This window comes from Arachis ipaensis, chromosome B09, assembly GCF_000816755.2.
Source record: "Arachis ipaensis cultivar K30076 chromosome B09, Araip1.1, whole genome shotgun sequence".
Lineage (NCBI taxonomy): Eukaryota > Viridiplantae > Streptophyta > Magnoliopsida > Fabales > Fabaceae > Arachis > Arachis ipaensis.
Genome location: NC_029793.2, coordinates 133,669,979 through 133,675,842, shown reverse-complemented (window position 1 = coordinate 133,675,842; position 5,864 = coordinate 133,669,979).

Sequence of the window (5,864 nt, the reverse complement as noted above, 5' to 3'; positions counted from 1 at the left end):
CTCTGCTTCAAGAGAGGGAGAAGAGGTTGATGGGCCAGTGTGCCATGGTGGAGGACCTTAAGGAGAAGGTGGAGCAGAATTATGTCAGGCTCTTTGGGGAGAACCTTGACATGAAGAAGGAGCTGGCAGGATGTTGGGAGGCCTTTCAGAACCTGGAGGATTCAATGGCTGAAGGTTCGGAGGAGGCCTGTAGGGTTTTTAAGGAGTAGATCGGAGTTATTGCTCCTGACTTGGACCTTCCTCCCCTTGATCCTGACAAGATTATAGTAGATGGGGCCATTGTTTCTCCTCCTTGCCTGAGACAGCTTCAGAGCTGAAGACCCGTGGCCAGAGAATTGTAGAATCCCCTCCTCGTGAGGGTCCACAAGAGGGATCTGAGCCGACGTCCTCAGATGTTCCGACCCTTGCTCCCGAAGAGGCTGCTCTGTCCTCCCCTGCTGCTGATCCGACTTTTCTCCCTTCTGGTGACTCTTAATTTTTTCCTTCTAATTGACTTGAGCTATTTGGGGGCCCGGCTTGTGGGCCCCTTGTTTGAACAACTTTATTTGCTTTTTGTGGTGGTTTGTTCTTAACATTTTCTGGCCTTTTACGGCCGTAAACAAAAAATGCTTTGCCCTCTTTTTTGGATAAGGGATTTAAGGTTAATTGGCGCGTGTGCATGCTTTTTGATCTTTCCTTCGTTAGGTTTTTTCATGAAAAAACCCTTTTGATCTTTTTGTTTTTGGAAAAGACCTCTTATCTGGGCAGGTTGTGTTTTGCCTAATTGTTTTTGGGATTTTCAAAGGCTCGAGACAGCTTCTACCTTTGCTTTTTGATGGTTTTCTTTTATCTCTTTTCGGAATTCTTTATGGATTCAAATTTTCTTATTTGAATCATTCTTAGGTTATTTTCGCGATGTATTTCAATTTTCCTCAGTTTTTCCGACTTGTTTGGTCTATATATTTCCGAGTTATCATGATCTGCTTTTATAACCTCTTTACACCGACTTGTGCTTCGTCGTTTTATCCTGACGACCACTTAGGTCGGTCATGGAATTTTCACGTTTTGTCGAGCTTAAGTTTGGCGCGTTTCATGGATGAATGGTAATATCTTAAAGGAATTTACAAAGAGATGTAGAAAAAGATCTTTACTTTATTGGTAAAGGTGTTTTTGCTACTAAGGAGTTAAAAATTATTGCCCCTTAGTCTCCACTTTGGTGCCTCGTTAAAACCCCTTTTAGGAAAACCCTTTCTTTGGAAAAAAAAACCATGAAGTTGGGAAAAAGAGTACATCAGGGAATGAAGTTCGCTTTTAACTATAGTACCTTTTCATATTACAAGCATGCCACGACCTAGGTAACTCGGTGCCATTCAAGTCGGTCACCTTGTAGTAGCCTTTTCCTAGGACCTCACAAATTTTGTATGGCCTTTTCTAATTGGCAGCAAGCTTCCCATCCCCAGACTTGTTAACTCCAATGTCATTTCTGATCAAGACCAGGTCGTCTGGAGTGAAGCTTCTTCGAATGACTTTCTTATTGTATTTATTCGTCATCCTTTGTTTCAACGCTTCTTCTCTTATCTGGGCTTGTTCTCGGACTTTAGGGAGTAGCTCGAGTTCTTCTCTATACCCCTGTACGTTGCCAACCTCGTCGTAGAAGCTCACCCTTGGACTTTGCTCATTGATTTCAACTGGTATCATGGCTTCTATGCCATAAGCAAGTCGGAAGGGTGTTTTCTCTATGGCAGACTGAGGTGTAGTCCGATAGGCCCATAGTACTTGGGGGAGTTCCTTAACCCATGCTCCATTTGCCTCTTGTAACCTTTTCTTCAACCCTGCCAGTATAACTTTATTAGCTGCCTCGGCTTGCCCATTTGCTTGTGGGTGTTTACCGAGATGAACTGGTGCTTGATCTGCATGCTGGCTACTAGATTTCTGAAGGTGGAGTCGGTGAACTGAGTGCCATTATCGGTGGTAATGGAGTGGGGTATTCCATACCTTATGATAATGTTCTTGTAGAGGAACTTCTGACTTCTCTAGGCTGTGATGGTGGCTAATGGTTCTGCTTCTATCCACTTCGTGAAGTAGTGTACTCCCACTATTAGATATTTTACTTGTCCAGGTACTTGGAGGAAGGGCCCTAATAGGTCCAATCTCCATTTTGCAAAAGGTCATGGAAAAGTTATACTGATGAGCTCTTCGGGGGGAGCGACGTCGAAGTTTGCATGCATTTGGCATGGCTGACACCTTTTTACAAATTTGGTGGCATCTTTCTGCAAGGTCAGCCAGTAGAACCCAGCTCGTATGACTTTTCTAGCCAAGGACCTTGCTCCGAGGTGGTTCCCGCAGATACCATTATAGACCTCTTCTAAGACTTCCGTTGTCCTTGAGGTCGAGACGCACTTTAACAATGGTGTAGATATCCCTCTTTTGTAGAGGATATTTTTTACCAAGATGTAGTTTTATGCTTCCCTCCGGATTTTCTCGGCCTCTTTTTCTTCTTTGGTAGGATGTCGAATTTTATATATTCGACTAGTGGGTTCATCCATCCGAGATCCAATCCGGATACTTCAAGGACGTCTTGTCTACCCTTTATTTTTGTAACTGAGGGTTTCTGGAGAGTTTCTTGGATCAGGATTCTATTACTCCCTCCTGACTTAGTACTTGTATCAGTTTGGGTATGTACAACCCCCCTCCGCCGGTAACAAGAAACATTCCATCGAGAGAGCATTGCATGACTCTTCGCGGAGTGCAACTTTATGACTCGACAATTTTACATGGGGGATGGATTAAGGAATGGGGCAACCGTCATAACACTCGGTTGTGGGATCTGCACCCCCTTCCGACTTGGGACTTTACATCGTCGACGGAGTACCGGGATTGGTACGTGGGTTCGTACGAGGGCCAACACAGGGAGGTTTCGGGCACCCTTCAACACTGAATTAATGCACTCCACAAGATTCATTGTCATATGGCCCTATCAATGACCCTCATCAAATGCCAATACCCAGTGTCTAAGTCCAATGGCATTGCACCACCAGGCATATGCCTCGCCTTACTCTTCCAACCTCTTATAGTTGATGTTGTACTCATCCACCGTCCTTGAATACCCTATGTTGACAACAAATTTTTGCAGGTGCAGTACTTTAAATGCCCTTAAGAAGTTGCTGCCAATGTGCCTTATACAAAACATCCACGATGCTCTCGGAGGTTGCTGATCACCACCTGAACGATTTACTACTACTCGGATTGACTCATGTCGGTCTGAGATGATACCCACACCATCTTTTCTAACAACATGCCTTTGTAGATTCCTGAGAAAGAAGTGCCACGCATCAGCTGTCTCTCCTTCCACCAGGACAAAGGCGATAGGCACAATGTTCTGGTTCCCATCTTGTGCAACAGCAACCAGAAGTGTACCTTTGTATTTACCGTATAGGTATGTGCCATCAACCTGAACTAAAGGCTTGCAATGCTTGAATGCCCTAATGCATGGATTGAAACTCCAAAATACGCAGTGAAGTATTCTAACACCGTCCGCCTCCTCACTCCTGTTGTACAGGGGCCGTGTTTCTATTTGGACAATTGAGCCTGACATCTTCTGAACTATGACCGAGAACCACCATGGCAAAGGTTGGTAAGAATCCTCCCAACCACCGAAAACTTTGGCTATGAACTTCTGCTTTGCTAATAAAACCTTTCGATAATTGATGGTGTAGTTGAACCTTGACTAGACTTCTGCAATTATAGATTTGACCTTGATGGACGGGTCAGTCTCAACCAATGGCCTTATAGCCTTAGCAACTGTGTCCGAGTCTAACTTGGAATGGTCTTGTGAAATCGTTCCCATGGTGCACGTGTGCCTACCATTGTATCTCCATATCTTCCAACAACCTTTTTCTGTATCAAGCTAGCTCGGATAATCCAGTCGCATCCACGCTCATATGTCTTGCATTTTGCATAGAGCGTCTGTGGTTCGGACTCATAAACATTGTAGTCGACTCCTCTAAAGATAGTGTAACTTCTCATTGCTGCAATGACAGACTTTCTAGAACTATACTCCATTCCGATCCTGAACTCTCCATTCTCAGGGTCAGCAACACCTACAGAAACCAGATATCATCATTCATTGATCCATCCAAAATATAAAAACACAAAAACGTATTATTCACTCATCACGTACCTATGTTTGCATATTTCGGGGATTCCGGTGCATTCATGACATCAAGTTCCAAGTTACGCATAAAAGGTGGGATGTTCATCGGTTGACTAACTGTGGGATGATCCATTACATTCTCCGCTGCTGTCTCGACTCCCACGTCACCATCTTCGTCTTCGTCACCGGCTTCATACGTGGCTTCGAAGTTCTCTTTGTTGTCACTGTTCATTCCTTCGTACACTGCAACTCTGTCATCCTCTATATCTAAATCATTTTGAATCTCATTGCCTCTACGTTTTCAAACTCAACATACAGCTTATCTGTGGCTGTCGCATCTGATTCTGCCGGTAAATTTGGAACATATTCTGCATACTCATTTCGTCAATGATTGGCATAATATCAAACTATATTAGACCACCAAAAACTATAATTGGATTTTGGTACAAAATACTGCTCACTATCGTCAACATACCATTCTCCATACTTTGACAGAGATTATTTTGAAGCTCCATCAGCGTCATTGTGCATGGAACCACAAAAGAAAATGGATTTTGACACACAAACCTCACTCCTTCATGAGTATTCCGTATAATCTCACCGTTGTGATACACTACTAAGTTTGTGGTACCCTCCATTACACTAGCAACACGCTCAAAGAACACTCTTCCTCGCAATGAAAATGATACCAAGCTTTACCTTATATATAGGAGAGCATTCAGCACACCTCCCATGTGTTGACTCAGCACGCCCCCTATTTGATTCATCAGCCAATGATAGGTTGTCACGTGTAATACGCCCTCTATGTGCTGCAGCTGCATGCAACCAGACTTTGTCATATGGCAATCACGCTCCCCACGTGCCATATTCAACACGCCCCCTGCGTGTTGAATCTTTCATCTAACAGCTCTACCAATTTATAATTCACGTACTGCACCCATTTTTAGCCAAAACACCACTAATGAAACCATAACCAAATTCTTTAGCGAAGAGGAATCAATGTTGCTTCTAGTTGTCCAAGATACTGAGAAGAAGACGAATCAGAAGTCCATGTGGTGAGGGACTGTTGGTACGCAACAAAATTCTGGTTTGCGTCGCCTCTAACACTAAGAAATAAACCTACAAAAAATCAAAGGCTGAAAAGATGTATAATTTATTGGAAAAGCTAGATGAGAAAAGGAAAGCAATGTTTTGTGTGCCGTGCAACCAACTTTGGCGGTCCCGCAATTCGAAGGAACAAATGCAACAATTGAAGAGGAGATTGAGAGTGCGACGAAGGGCTTCGAAGACTTCATGAAGGTAAACGCAAGAAACAAGGAATTACGGGTTGTTGACTCTTCATTGGCCCAATTAAGAGAGACTTGGGAGGCGCCACCAACTGGAATTATAAAAATTAATATTGATGCATCGGTGCCAAGAGATGAGCATAGAGGTGTGAGTGTCCAAGAGATGAAATGGGCTTAATTTTGGGACAGCTAGCTGGGCCATACCCTTTCACTTAGACGCTCATGAGGCTGAGGCATATGTAGCCTATTTGGGAGCAGATTTTGTTAAACATTGTTGTTTCAATGAAGTAATCATAGAGAGTGATAGCTATGAAGTAGTGAAAGCTCTTAAACAAAGAAAGCCAATAAATTTTTGTTTTGGAACATTCATTGCTGACACTTTAGCAATATTAGGAGGACTTAGATTATTTTCCTTTAGTCATGTCAAAAGAAATGGAAATAGAGTG